Source organism: Strix aluco, chromosome 5 (assembly GCF_031877795.1).
Source record: "Strix aluco isolate bStrAlu1 chromosome 5, bStrAlu1.hap1, whole genome shotgun sequence".
NCBI classification, from domain to species: domain Eukaryota; kingdom Metazoa; phylum Chordata; class Aves; order Strigiformes; family Strigidae; genus Strix; species Strix aluco.
Genome location: NC_133935.1, coordinates 19,722,192 through 19,738,330, shown reverse-complemented (window position 1 = coordinate 19,738,330; position 16,139 = coordinate 19,722,192). Strand labels below are relative to the sequence as shown.

The window sequence follows — 16,139 nt, the reverse complement described above, 5'->3', positions numbered from 1 at the left end:
AAACCATAGTTAGCAGAAAAGTTACCACATTTTTTGTCATAAGAGCCTTCCAGTAAAAAAAAAAAAATTCCTTCCAGAAAGGGCAGGAAAAGATAGAGTGATCAAGCAGGAGTGTGGGGAAACCTGCCATGAAATTTTACCTAAATTTGAAGTATTTGAGGTTTTTTTCAGAAAATGGGAAGGGTGCATTGGAGGGGCAATAGCCTAAAATGGAAACATTTTAATCAAAAAAGCTCCAGTCAAATCTCTACCAACAAGGGCAATGATAGTCGTAACGATACTCATTTTTGTCTACATACTTCCTCTACTTCCCTTACATAAATTTAACTAGCTGTTCCCCTGCCTCGTCAGGCCTACGATTGTACCAAACCAGCATTTTTACCATGACCCGTTTGGCACACAACCCTGCGATACCTATTTGGATTCATTAGTCGCCTGTTGTGGTTTACAGCATGTCCATCTGCCATTCGTTAGGCACTCTGGTCACCAGCTAGCCGGAAGCTAGCTCAAGTCTGGTGGAACAAAACGGTAATAAAGCAACAGCTGAGTCTAATCATAGCTAGCAGTTATTGTCCATGTTTCATTAGCTGTATGTTTATGGACATTTGTGGGATATTGTTTTCCTCCTCTGTTAGGCTATATGCTTTCTTTAGCTTGAAGAAAGATCTGCTGGAATAAATAGATGAGGCCTTTGTCTTAGTGAGAATGGCATGAAGAGACAGGTAAGCACTTGGAGTGATGCCTTCAACCAAAATTAGACACTTGTACACACTTCCAAGGGACCAACCCTGCCAACACACTCCACAGAAAGTGCCTAAACCCCCCCAGCAGCAACTGGTAAGCAACTGCAGTGCTTCCTGCCAGCACGATCTAGACAGTTGTGGAAGGCCTGGGCAAGCAGGTGAGCAATTAAAGAATAGGGAGAAAAAGTAGCCAGCTGGTTTTCAAGGAATTCCCTGCCCAAACAGTCAGAATTTGGCCTAACAATCCTTTTCCCAGTGGTTTTTGAACTTGATTTAGTTTAACCAAGTTTCACAAGAGAAATAGCAGGATTAAGCCTATCCACATAAGAACTGTTGAGACATAGCAGTTGTACTTTAATTTAGATGCAAGATGATTTTCCAGGCATAGGCAAGCTTTTCAAGGCCATGAATAGCAAAGGAAACACTTGAAAAAATAGTGAAATATTTGCAAGAACGCTCACACATAAGACATTGGAGAGATGAGAAGTTCTCTCTTTAGGAGACCACTCTACGATGCAGGAATTTAGCCTAAGCCTCCTTGTTTCCAGCTATTGCAGGCACAGGGATTTGAGGCTTAACTTCTTCCTTGTAGGGGTGGGGCTGCTGCTGGTATCAATTTGAGAACACTACTTATCTCATCGCACCTAAACAACTCCCCGGGGGCATGAGCTTCAACCTACAGAAAGAAAGGCAAAGCTGTTGATGACTTCAGTGGATTGTGCCTCAGGCTCCATTTAAGAAAGGAAGAATTCAGTACAAAAGTCATCCCAGAAATACACAGCTACGTTGAGCAATGGCAGGGCACTTCCCAGCTGTTGAACAATTTAACAGCCCAATCAAAAACAGCCTCCTGATGCATGTTCCTCTAGGAATAATTTCAGTGGCATGTGAGTTTTCTGCCCTTTGTCAACTTTATTTCCAGGAATGTTTTTCTTTTTTTCCAGCCAATGCTTTCTGTCACAGTGGCTTATCTGACAATAGGTTGCAATGAACCTGATGCTTCTCTGTTTTCCCAGACACACAGTTCTGGCCTTCTTACCTCCTGTATCAATGAGTGACATACCTTTAAATACTGTACTTTATCTAATTAAAATGAGAGTATAAGATATGCCCCTTTTCCGATCAGACCATGCACATTCGTTTAGAGTAGTAAATTATTCATCGCTTCTTGCCACTTCTCATGGTTTTTTTGGGGCTAAACCCTGAAGAATGGGAGGGAAGGGAATTCAGAGAATGGGGAGGAATAACGAAATTCCTCCTCCAGCTCTGACCTCCATAACAGTGGGAAGAGCAGGAATTGCTGCCTCGACTGCTCATCCTCCAGGACAACAGGTAGAGCAGAATGAGTAGCTAAGCCTGCCTGGAGCAGGAGCATGACAGAACAATGCTGCTAGGGGGCAGGAGCAGGATCACTGTGGCTTTTATTGCCCCTCTGGGGCTCTATATCGCTGGGGCTCCATCACATCTTCCCCAGGTGGATGAGTAGGCAGTGCCACAGCTCTCCCAGGTGCTCTGTCTCCTAAACAGCAAGTCAACAGGGCAGGATAGTACCTGCAAGTGAAGCTTAAAGACCATATCTTTTCTTCTATATGAAACCAAAACAACAAAGAGGGGATCAGACTTTAAAAATAACCCTTACTCCTGTAAGAAAGGTGAGCAAAGCTCTCAGCTTTGGCTGAACTCAGCTAGAGCTGAAGAGTTCATCCCACCCTGCAGCAGAGTCATTTGTGAGACCACAAGACTCAGCTTTATCTCCTGGGGAGGCAATGTCAGGGTGCATCTGGAAAGTTAAAAATGCAAGCTAAATTTTCTTCCTTTTTTAAAAAGCAGTAAGGAACTGACAGTTACAGACTATTCTTGCTGTCCGTAAACAGCTCATTGAAAATGCAGCTTCTAAGAAGCAATAAAATAAAATTAATGCTTTCCTTAAAGGTACATCTGTGAAAGCATTCTTTCGGCATCCAAGTAAAAAGTACTGTGTATATTTCTGAAACACTTCTGCTTTGTCAGCATCAGCCTATCTGCGGTGATAACCATTTATCCCAGCAGCAATACAATTACACCCAGGTTCCAGATGAAACTGAGGAACGTGCAGAGAAACTAAAGACCAAATCTTTCAAAAGCTGCTCAGTGGTTGAAAGAGGAAGATAGGTCATGAAAGAAATTTCTAGACCTGCCCTAGTGTAAGTGAAATCACCAGGTGTAGGGTGTGTTTTCTCCAGCAGCAAAGCCAATTTAAGAATTTTCACCTTTTTCACAGGACCACCTTTTGCTCTCAATTTGGCCACTTCAGCTGTTGGAGGCACCATGCCTTTCTCAGTGGAATGATCAGGGTTAACAACAAAAATAAAACCAGCCTTGAGGAAAGAGCATCTTTTGAATCAGGATAATTTCATTAATTCCACATAGAGCTCATCCCCACAAACATATGAATCAGCATGGCTGGGTAGGTGGACTTGGAGAACTACAGACAGGGGAGTGACAACAAGAGACTTGGTGGGGAGAGATAGATGGGAGAAGACAACACTGGGGAAGGGCATCCTTAGAGACCAACACCATTTAAATGCTGTTGGGCATCACACTAGCTACCTCTCTGCCCTGCTGGGCACACTAATCAGCTTTGAAAATGTAATCATCCATTATTCTGGGCAAAGCCAAACAAAAAGCATGGTGAAGCAAGGAATGCAAACCACATCTCAGACTAGCTCCCTAGCCACTGCATCAGCCTTTATTATGAGCAGTTGGAGGTTTTCTTACTTGTCAAATTGTAGATTCCCAGAGCTGTGTTTCCTCATGGCTCATGTGATGTCATTGTGAATGGCTAAACAAACGCAGATTGCTGTAGTCAGTATACAGCACTCTGCAGGGCAGTAATAGGAAAAATAAATATCTATTGCTTTATTCAAATGCTGGCAGAGAAAGTAGAATTGTTTATATTCTCTCTGCTCACTCTAAAAAGATCATGGGGTGAAACTGAGGAAGTGTTCTTTAAAAAAAAGCATTAAAAGAAAAACTCAGCGATGAGAGATTTGTCATGCTGGCCTGAGAAAATAATTGAAGCTAAAATCATCATAATTGCAAACTTCCTAGTCCTGAAGAATCTCTGAGACCCTGACGTTTATCCACTGCAGTGGCATGAACCTACTGACCCTCAGGGTGGAGGAGAGGATCCTAGCAGGGAAAGATGACACAATATGCTTGCAAAACTGTCGTGGGATCTTTAACATCCCCCTAGAATAAACAGGAACTTGGTGTTTGCAGCCTCATGTGAAAGGAATGAAGAAAATCCCATTACTAAGGTCACTTCAAACTGGATAAACCACTGAATGAGATAATGACTGGAAGAGTCCTGAATATATGACTTGTTATCTTTGCTATCTGTTTAATTTCTATGGACAAGAGAATCTCATAGAGATAGCACCTCAGATTTTGGGGGTATAACTCATTATTCAGCATGAATAAATGTAGCAGAGCTTCCTCTTAATATAGATTTTTAACTAAGTATAGTTAATGAGCTAGCTGAGACCAGAAGAACAGCCCCTGTAGCTACTGCACTCTGCGGAGGCAGGGCCAGGTCTCCTGGCAGCTGTGATGAACATCATAAACTAAGTTATGTTAATCCTCCAAGTTTCAGACGAGATAAGTCAGAGGTTTTACAACATCCATTATCTACTACTGTGTCTTTTACTTTGTTTGAAGACATATGATGTTTATTAGCTGAATGCCCTTAAGCATTGAAAATTAAAGCAGAAATTTGCCATTTAAATTTAGATCATGCTTTCCCCCTGCCACACACACACATAATTTTAAAGTTTACTCTGAACAGTTCCCAGGATTGTGTGTCCAGATTCCAAGCAGAAGGCTAATAATAACCCCTACATTATTATAGGCACCAAATGAGTGCTCATAAAACTGCAGTTGCAGCCAGAGATAGATGATAGTTGTTTATCAAAACAATGAATTAGTTTAAATTCATTTAATGCTGTCACTAGTACTGGGAACCAAGCACACCACACTGTAGTATACTGGCTGGACCACTTAGCAGTGTTTATCTTTGCCCATCGTAACATGCCATAGCTCTGATAGAAAAATCATTACTTCCAGGTTCTGGGATGAATTAATCTTCCTACTGACAGCAGTTGTATGGGATGGACAGTGATGTGAGATCAGGCAGATCACCAGTTAGGCTTCAGATTTAAACAGGCTTTGGTCACTAGCGATTTATGAAGAGTTACTCTCCACCCACACCTGCTCTTCCAGACTGCTCCACAAAAGAAAAGAGGTGATGCTGCAGGTGATGTTGTTAGATGTCATTAGGTAGCTACCAGTCCCATCTCCCTTAAGGTCATTTTTTTTGCCTCTAGAAATTAGAATCTCCACAGCATGTTAGAAAACCTTTTTTCAGACTGAGCTTTCTTCTTCAGCTAATAATTTCTCCACTTTGCAACATACTTCTTTGTACTGTAAGAAAGAAGCATGTGGTTCATAGCATTTAATTTATGTTTTACCTCAGTTGTTGATCACAGCCTTTCTGTCATTCACTTTTCTTGTTCTTGAGTATCACAAAACCTATCCTACTGTGGAAACGATACCTTTGTCTCTTAAAGAGCTTCTCTGCTCCTGGTGCTGTCTCTCTTAATTTCCATGTGTAATGGCAAGGCTGTTTGCTGTAAAAAAAAAATGCTGGTACAAACAAAAGTTCAAGATTCCAGGTGGCAAGCAAGTAACAGGAGCAGATGTCTTAACAACACAGAGAAAAGGAGAGAGGGTAAAAAAAGAAAAAAGCATACATAAAACATGAGAACAGCCATCAGGACATTTCCACCACTTTCACAAGATGCTAGAGGCAGTTGGAAGATTATACACTATGTTGCTAGTAACTAGTCACACAAGCCTGAAAACCACTGTGGTTTATGCCCCTGTCTGATATATCTGTTCTCCATACCTTCCTCCATTCATTCTTCTGGGAACTTCTGCAGGTGTCTGGTTCAGGTACTTGGCAATGAGACTGCCAGAACAAAAACAGTTCCTTATCTTCTGCCTTTAAAATTCGAGGTAGCCAAGGAGCTGCAATGCAAAATCAACTAAGAGCACAATTTTAAAAGAATGGGTTCCCATAAATATTGTATTGTGCACTGCATTAAGAAGATGTAACATTTATCAATGCTTATGTCATCAGTCTTATAAAAAAGAGGATCATGAAAAATCCATTATTCAGTTTTCAATGTATTTTGTTGGCCTGATTCTTCATTTCCCTGTGACACAGGCACCTTACAGGCATGCATCTATTGACTGATCTGTGGCGCATCAGTCAATAGGGCTGATATGAAATTCTAGTGTCCACCTAAGCTCCTTTGTCAAAGGAAGCTGGAAATTGCACAGGACGTATGATCTTTCAAGATTTTCCCACATATCCTACTCCAGCTGGATTGTAATTGCAGTGTAAACTTTTTCAGGTTATCTGACATTTCCATGGAGCCAAACCCAGAAAGCCAGGGTGTACATGTAAAAGAAATTAAGTATATCACAGAAAAATCCAGGTAACAGCTTGGTTTTCATTTGATGTGAGCTGTAGTCTCAGCTGATACATGGACTTAAAATAAGATGGGAAAATTATTACAGTCAGGTTGAAGAGAAGAGAGTATTAGATAGTCTGTTCAGACTCTGACCATACAGAAACAGCCAGCGCTCTCTACCAAAGTGAACTAGGGAGCTCTGCATCTCTTTACATCACTGGGTTTCTGAGGCAAATGAGAGAAGAAGGTATGCTTTATGCAACTTCTAGTTACCATTGGTGCTGATTTATAGAGACTTGGTGAAACAGTAGCACAGCAAGGCGCTTTCACAAAGGTACTTTTTGCTGTCATGGAGGTTACAAATACAAGGCAGTGATCCAGCATTAATGCCAGTGGCCTTGCTCACAGTATGCTAACTGCCCTCTAATTCAGGCTGACTCACCAGGGCCTGATAAAACCCTATTTTTAACCATTTAGAGTTACACTAAGTCTTCAGCCTAGCAGCAAAAGAAAATGTTGCGCCTTTCCAGGACATACCACATGAAACAAAATGTCTTTTGCTCCTGGCAAGAACAACAGTCAGTAGGATGGTGAAACACCACCCAGTCCCCAAAACTATCAAGCACTAACCCCAGCATGAGGCAAACTGGTTCACCCAGCTCCTTACCAGCAGCCTACCCCTTAGCAGGAGTAAAGTTTTATAGCCAGGTTGCTGCTGGAAGCCAGGATGCTTGTACAGAACTGGCTTTTCACTTTGTTGGAAAAATTTCTTCATCTCCTTCAGGCATGAGACTGTGCTCTCTCCCCTACTCCCTGGGAAAGGGGCCCATAGCTCTCTAAGGGCATGCAGACCTTCTCAAATAAGGCAACTTTACTTCTCTTCCCTTTCTTCCAGTTCCCCCTATTCATCTCTTGCCTTCTGAGCATGGGAAGGGAGACAGAGCAGGGATCAGAGCAGGAGCTGAAGCAGAGCCTAAAAAAAAAAAAAAAAAGGAAAACCAACAAAAAACAAAAAAACCAAGCAAAAACAAAACAAAAAAGCCCACAACAAAACAAAGCAAATGAAAAAAAAACAAAAAAAAACCCACCAAAAACTAGAACAACAACAAAAATCCCCTGTCCTTCATTGGCCATGGCTTCCTTCTGTGCTCTTGCATGTTCCTCCCTTTGCACTGGCAGGGGATGAGGCAGCAGCTCCACACTGTCCTAAGAGCAGCTCAAGGCATCTCCAGAATGGTTGGCGAGCCCTTCCTTTCAGGAGTGCCACTCAAGTAAGTCCTGTTGCCTGCACCTTGAGCCAGGCTCAACATCAGCAGAGTGAATTCAACTTTGAACACTTTCGGTACATACAGATCAGCTGAAGCTGAGTAGCTGGGGGATTCTACAGCCAAGAAAGCGCATATTTGCCAACTCCCTGTAACAGTGACATCTGGTTAACAAAAACAGTTTAGTCCCACATGTTTCTCCAATGCAATACAAAAAACACTGCAGTGAATAAAAGAACAAAATGAAGGCTAGTGAGGTTGGATAAGTTAGTTTGTTTTAAATCTGCATTTCCTAAATTACAGGTTCTTTGCAAACAAATGGTGAGGTGTTCAGGCATTCCCTTTGAAAGAGAAATCTAAAAAACTAGCTTCCTTCCAAAAAATGGCCTTTCTGTTCAAAATGCATTTTCCAACAGAAATTCATTCATACAAAAATGCTTTGACAATAACCAGAAGATCATCCTGATAGCTAAAGTATTATAGAATTCCCTTCTTTATTTCCTTTCTTTTTCCTTTTTAAAGATGACAAACTAATTTCACCGAAAGAAGAGAGTGGGATGTTTTCTAAAGTCAACACTGAGAGAAATGTAAGGAAAAAAAATACAAGTCTACAGCCCCCTGAAAATTCTGTCATCTGCCATTGTCTTAATGAAGTACTGGATTTTTAAAGAAAAAAGATTTCTACCTCTTCCTTCTTCTGAAAATAGTTGATTTTTTTAAATTTTTTTCTCAAACTTTTTAAATGTTTTCACATTGAGATGGGGGGATGGGATTTATGTCGAAGTTTTATACTGAGAATACTATTCTATTTTACTTTGACTAGTGTCTTTCAAAACAGCATGCAAATTCAAACTTTACCTGTGTCAGTCATCTAGAAAAGCAACAGTTATTCGTGTGATTTGATCCATAAGACTTGCTTTACAGCCTGATCACAAATATACTCTCAGACACACAAACATCTGGAGGTGTTACCATTAACTATGTTTTGAAAAACCATATGTGCTAGTACCAGCACACCAGAAAGTTTAGTCTTCACAAAGGGGCGACATAACAAGTTATACAATGAAGACAAGAGAGGAGAAATGGTAGAAGTATGGATATTGCACACTGCATTCCTAAAATGATCAAAACCATTAGACACACCAGTCTGATCATTTATATGAGAGGAGATCTGTGAAATAAACAACCTTCTATCAGAACAATATATTATGGAATGGGATAACGTCATATAAATTAAGCCGCCTGCTTGTATTCCATATGCAGCAGCCGTTGTAAAAAAGTGCCTTCAGCACTGAAGGCAATGGGTAGAACATTACTACAAAAATCTTCCCGTTCAGTGGAGATGGAATGACTTATACTGTGTATTTTGTGAAATTCACAATAGACTATTCCAGAACAATACATGGAGAGGTTCTTTTTATTGTGAAATTATCATGCCAGAAGCAAGAGAAGAAACACTTCCTGCAGTTAACATTAGGATGTGGTTATAAGCAAAGCTCTTGACAAATGGCTCCTGTATTTTCTGTATTCAGCACTGAATAAGGAAAGTGACCTTCATTCTGCTAACATGCCTGTGTCAGGCTTGCTTTCTCCCCAGTCTCTGAGTAGTGGCAAATTTTGCCTCTAACCTGGGGCCCAGACTACATCTCTGTGAGTGAAGAGAGATACTGACAGTTCCCTAACATCAGACTCAATTCGTCTGAAAGCTGGAAGCCTACGAAAGCAGGACTGGGCATAGCTAGGTGTTGCAGAAGAGCTGGAGCACCCTGTGCATGGGCACACGCAGGCAGGGAGCACCCCTAAATCCTGGGCAGCCCACACATGGTCTGACTGGTGAGCAGAAACACACAGCGAGCAGAGCACTTGGTAAACAGTCACCCCGGCAATAAGCATGGACATGCACAATTACCCTTGTACAAGTTGGGAAATGGATGGCTCACGTTTCCATTTTGTGAGCACCTGCAAGCATTAGTTGTATTGCACTGAAGTCCATGATTTTTATGTTCATTTTCAGTGACAGCAGAAGTAAACTAATGTGCATGCTATGATAAAAGCACAAGTTATTGTTTACTTCATTTCTTGCAATTAAAAAGTGCTTGCAAAATAATCTGATGTAATGCTTCCTTCCAGTCTGCTATTAAAGCAGTTGAGATTAAATTAGTAAATACACCATGCTATGGCCTGCCAGAGTTTCAGATGAGCTCCTTGAAACAAGTTACTTTTCTCCAGACTCTTTCCACTCAGAAGTTCCTAAAATCAGGTACTTCCTATTGCGGTAAAATACAGTTACATCTGAGATAAACTGAAATTTCCATTAACAAAATAAAAACTCCTCAAAACTTTGTAGTAGAAACTGAAAAGTGACAGCAATTTTAAAAATTACCTTAATTACACTGACATTGGGTCAGGCCGAAGGATGAATATCCTGATGAAAACTGCTAAAAACCACAGGTGAGTCAGACTGTGGTCTCCATTTCTCCCACAGTAGCACAGTCCTTCCAAACAACTTGTCAAAAGAAGGTCAGTTATTGACATCTAATTGAACAACCTACTGAATTAGCATCTGAAGCAGTCTTTGGAGTCCTGCTACATGCATATTCAACATGTAAAATATTATTTACTGTAAAGATAAATCCAATACACAGTACTTAATTTTTACGTTTGAAAGTATGTTAGTGTTTTTGAAGTACTTGAACATGGGATATTGGTTTAGTCCATGATCCTGTTGTGGGGATTAAGATAGGTATTCGAGACAGGTATTCCAGTCCCTTTATACCCCACCAGAACAAAAGACATTTGAACTGTTCTTGATGTTCAGATTATGATCCACAGAACTGAAGCCTACATCATTACCACCAAAATAAAAAGGCTTACATTATACTAAACAACATAACCTCCTCAAAGGCAAGAGAACACATTTCATCACATAGCTGTTCAATCCTAGTCTGTATTTACTATTACACAGTATATATACACACACTATTATATATATACACTGCTATACAGTATATTTAAAAATACATATACTTTTGATATTTATATTTAATTGATATTTATGTATAAAAGTATATATACTTTTTATATTTATATCATCAGTCAGTGGAGGACCTCACTCTCCTCTTACAGAAAAAACATAGAAGCATACACAGTAATTTCTCTGAACTGTTCACTGATTAAGACAGTGATTAAAATATGCAGAGTTTGAGACAGCAAGGCAGTGTAAAACAGACCATTTTTATACTTGGTTCAGTTCTTCCTTTGTTTTTGCTCCACTGATCTTATTTTGCTCTATTAAAATTTACCTTCTAGTTTACTAGAAGCACGTTAGGTCTCAACTTCAGAAGTGACCACAATGAACAAAACAAGAGAGGAGGAAAGGCAGAGAAATCCTCCTGTTGGTGTCTCGCTCACCACTCATATCCCTGCATCACTGAATTGCCAGAGATACTGTCAAAACTGAATCAAACCCAGGCCCACAGGTGTAGAGCCAGAAGTAATGACCGCATGTTTACATCCATGATGTACCAGGATCTGAAAAGGAATCTGCAGTGTAAGTTCATACTTTCCCCCACACACATAGACACCCCCAAACGACCTGCACTTTCAGGATCAAATTAAATTCTCATGATAGTGCCTTTAAAACAAACCATTACTTCCCAAAGCTGGACACAGAGCTGTTTAAGGAGGCAGCACATCGCATGCCAGGATCCTGTGGCACCGCCGTCCTGCAGGCTGGAGCTCACCATGTGCTACAAGGGGACTGAAATTCCAATAATGAGGGGCCTCTGAGAGGGTAATGGGGGATGAACCCTCTAACAAAAATACATGCTTTTAAAAAATGAAATAGTTCATTTGTGGAAGTGCCTTTTGATCATTATAAACTTTGGTTTTAACCACTCTGGTGTCTCCTGCCAAGTATGGTTTAAGGATGACACATCATCATGGCACCAGGAACAGACTTGTTGATTAGTTAAATAATGGGACTACTTTCAGACCATTTTTATAGCTGAAAATTCTCATGGCATAAAAGAGTCATCATACAGTTATTTCGCTGCAGAGAACTGTTATTTTTCTTAGAATAACTTTGAACTCTGTAGCTTTTGGGGAAGGGGGATGTTTTTCAAATAAAACGCTGCTTCCATTCTTCCCCAAAAATCTCATCTTGTATTAGCTGGAATGATAACAAATTCACAAAGATATGTATTCAGGCAGATTGTAAATTTAGCCAGAACTTTTATATGTTACTAAATCCAAACAAAGATCTAAAGCAAGACACAAAACACCACAAAAAAAATGTTCCAAAAGATATGGACTGAGATTTTAAAGCTGAGTAAAGGACTCAGGCACACAAGTCCCAAAAGAATTGATTAATTATGTGGTTGATAATCCCAGTTTATATGCCAAGTTAATTCCTGATATAACTTCATTGTCTTCAGTGGATTTACACTGCAAATGTATTTGACAGATAGTCGTGTTTCTTCTCCAAGAATAACTTCCAAGGCAGAAGTTTAAACATGAGTGAATGAAAGTCCTGGGCCAAGTTCTATCCTAATTTAAACCCTGTAAAAGACAGCTGATTTGGAAGTGAGGGTGTAAGGAAAGGCAGAAAGAGACATAAGTCTGTTCTTCCTTTGCTGGGACATTACATCAATTCCCTTAGGTAATGGTCATGTCTCCAAAAAACACAGTGGGAATCCAAATTGCAGTTTGTTGGAGATTCTTTCCTTCTAAGCCTGCAAGTTCTTGTATTTCACAAGCAGTAAGTGTTTGAGGAAGAGTCTGGTCTAGTCTCGGTGGAGGACCATGGAATTTACTACTATTAGATACTGCATCAATTTGAATCTTGCCTGCTTCAAAATGCATTTTATCTTCTTTGAGGATAAGCACTGGAAATGGTAAATTTAATATGAACATTGGAATTAGTCACCTAATTTAATCAGTAAACTATGTGTTTCAGACATTCTCAACCTCAATGTTGTTTTGAATCAAAATCCAGAATTTAAATTATTTTTTTAGTGTGTTGGGTTATTTTTGGCTCATTGTTAGAGTTAAATGTCTAAATAAGGTTGACAGGTCAAACAGGGTGCACACACCTTTGCTAAGGTGAGAAGAAGGTAATGCCCATCTCAACTCTTTCTATGCAGCATTCCTAAGGACACAAGGAAGTTTTACTGATTTGCACAAAGCGTCATTTATGCCAGCAGCAGAAATCTGAGCACTACAGCTCTAAGCGTAGTGAATTCCCAATGTCCTCACTTCTGATTCTTCTGCTGGAAGAAGTTATTTTAGTAAAAAGTGATGTAATCTGGCAGTAAGCGAGCTCAACATAAATAAAATGACTCCATAGTAATACCCCTGCTCTAGGGGGATCACTGTGAGGGGCAGGCAGCACAAGCCAGCAAGGTGGTCTCTGGACCCACAGCCCAAGTACTTGCCCTTCCCAGCTCTCCTCTCATTGACTATTTTCTATCAATCAGACAGCAGTCACATACACTGCTTTTAATACTCAACTGGATGTCAGGGGCCCATCTGGTAAGCACCCCTAATGAGGCAGAAGTGGAGACATTTCCCATCCAACATAGTTTGCAGTAGTTATAAATAGGACAGACACTGGATCAAGAGCATCTCGTATTCCCCATCTGTGAAATGCAGCTGCTAATCTTCAGCCCTGTAAAAATGTGTGCAAGTGAAAAGCTCCATAGGATGGGCTATGACAATTGCCATGAAGGGGAGCAGGAGTATTTTGAGGGAATCTGCCAGGCCAGAAGCAGCGAGGCTGAGCAGAGCCAGCCCCACAGGAACAGCAGCTCTGCATGGCCCCGAGTGTGCATGCCCCCAAAACTGGCACAGAGCACATCTCTCCGAAGCTGATGCTTCCCCGCTCACCTGGGGTTGTGCTGAGGTGGCATTTTCTTCCCTTCACCAGGCCCAAGCAAGCCTTATGCAAGTACTTTATTACTGGTAGTGCTTAGCGAGCAAGTCGGTGGACTTGCTGTGCTCCCTGCTGAGAACTGCCAGCAAAGGAGACTAATTGCCATCTGACCCTATGCATGGCAGCCGCCTCCCACCATTCCTTTTTAGTTCAGCTCCCTCCTGTTTGTGTGATTATTTGCTATTTCTGCATACAGGCCTCCCTTTTGCAGATGAATACAACCCCTTTTTTTCCTCCTCACCAGAGCTCACATCTGTGATCTCCAGTTCTTCACTTCTGTAGCACTCCTGTACCATTTCATCCCACATACATAGCTGTACTTCTCCCAGGCTCATCTCAGCTGTTTCAGTCCAGTTCTACCTTTCCTTCTTACCGCTTGTCTCCTCACCTCCTTCATTTGAGCTAACTCCAAAAATCAGCTCTTCTCCCTCTTCTCCTTCAGAGCTGCTGCTCTCTATCACCTGTCTCAGACATTAGTGCTTGACAGACTTTCTTCCAGTCACCTTCATCACTTTGACCCTCCTCTCCATCAATTTCCATCTCTAAGTACAAGGTTATCATAACTAAGTGGACCATCTTTAAATATGAAAATAGCTGGACAGGTTCCCCCACTCTCTTCTGCCTTTTCTATCTCTTAACTACTCCAGTTCCAGGCACAGGCTCAGGGTAGGGCACTGAAAAACAGGTAGCACATCACTGCTCCTCCTTCAGACTACAGCTGTGAAAGAACAAAGCATTTTTTAAATCTGTTCTTGAAAAATATGACAATAAGGAGTCTTCTGAAAGCATGCATCTCTTCCCTGCATCACTTCCCCAGTCAAAATGTAAAAAGGAACACGCTGTGTATTTTACTAGCAATTAGAGCAGAGTCATAACCAAACTTTTGAAACATCAAGATGTTTAAACTATTCCAGCTGAGGTAAAATGTGGGGAATTTACTTTGGCTTTATAAATCTTAGAGAAGCAGTTTAGCTTTATCACATAAATAAACCATGTAATAGGTTTTCTAGAGATAGGTAACACAAGTGGAAAAATCATAGCATCATAGAACGGTTAGGGTTAGAAGAGACCATCAAATCATCTCAAGCTTGATGAATTATATCCTAGAAATGCCTCTCTGTCTTTCCATTAACTATAGAGGGAGACTAGATATTTAGCTAAACTTCTTCATATGGTTAAAATTAGGTTAAATGAATCCTATCTGACTGGAATAAAAATGATAAATTGGTGGATGAAAAGCTGGACATGAGCTGGCAATATGCACTAACAGCCCAGAAAGCCAGCCATATCCTGGGCTGCATCAAGAGAAGTATGACCAGCAGGTCAAGGGAGGCGGTTCTCCCCCTCTACTCCACTCTTGTGAGACCCCACCTGCAGTGATGTGTCCAGCTCTGGAGTCCTCAGCCCAGGAAAGATATGGACCAGTTGGAGAAGGCCCAGAGGAGGGCCACAAAAATCATCAGGGGGATGGAACACCTCGCCTGTGAAGAAAGGCTGAGAGAGTCAGTGTTGTTCAGTCTGAAGAAGAGAAGGCTCCAGGGAGACCTTACTGCAGCCTTTCAGTACTTAAAGGGGGCTTATAAGAAAGATGGGGACAAGCATTTTAGTAGGGCCTGTTGCAATAGGACAAGGGATGATGGTTTTAAACTAAAGGTAGATTTAGATTAGATATAAGAAAGACATTTTTTACAATGAGGGTGGTGAAACACTGGAACAGGCTGCCCAGAGAGGTGGTAAATGCCCCATCCCTGGAAACATTCAAGGCCAGGTTGGACGGGGCTCTGAGTAACCTGATCTAGTTGAAGATGTCCCTGCTCATTACAGAGCAGGGTTGGACTAGATGACCTTTAAAGGTCCCTTCCAACCCAAACTGTTCAATGGTTCTATGAAAAAAGTCCTGGTGCAGACATCATCATGGATGGAAAATAATCTACACAGAGATCTTCATCCAGTATGATGACATCCATGTTAGGACTACAATTTGAAAAGTTACTTTGGCAAAGAATCGCCACATTCACTCTGAGAGCCAAGGAGAGCATTTCTGCAAAGGCTAAAATAAATTAAAAAGTAGAATTTCCTAAGGAAAATAGAAACTTAAAATAACACCAGTTTAAAATTGCTGCTTGTGCAGTGATCTCATTTCCTTCGGATCAGCTTCTTATTACCCCTCCAAGCATGAGACATAGCTAAATCTTCCTGAAAACAAATGTTCTGATTGTATTTAAAAAACAGGTTTGGATTAAGCAAAGCTTAATTAATTATATTTAATCTGTAGAGTGTTGCCCTGTCCTAGTCTTGGGTATAGAAATCTGGGATGTGGGGCATTCTCATGGCTTTAATTTTGAAAAGGATCAGAACTGGGTTTAGCTGTCACCTTTTACTCTCCGTCTGCAACTGCAAGAACAGAACAATCCTGTAGGGCTGACTACAAGGAAAACTTTTCCTATAGCTGAAATTATTGCAATCCTAGCTAGTGTGGTGATATCTCTAGCTCCATTTTGGAAATGCAGAAAGGATTTTGAATCATTAGCAGTGGTGAACGCTTTGTTTACACCACTAGAAATTTAAGGCACTGCTGAGTTTTAAATTAGAACATGATCAGTATCCTGACAAAGCCTTTATACGTTGTTTTTAAATGGGGTGGAGGGATAAAAAAATAAATGTAAGAACATGAGTAGCAAGA

At 40.8% G+C, this 16,139-nt stretch overlaps 1 protein-coding gene across 3 annotated transcripts in view; it reads left to right on the top strand.

Annotated features, from left to right (window-relative positions):
- Nucleotides 1-16,139, top strand: part of RERG (RAS like estrogen regulated growth inhibitor) — a 118,096-nt gene that overhangs the window by 80,123 nt on the left and 21,834 nt on the right. The gene's annotated exons all lie outside the window — the stretch shown is intronic.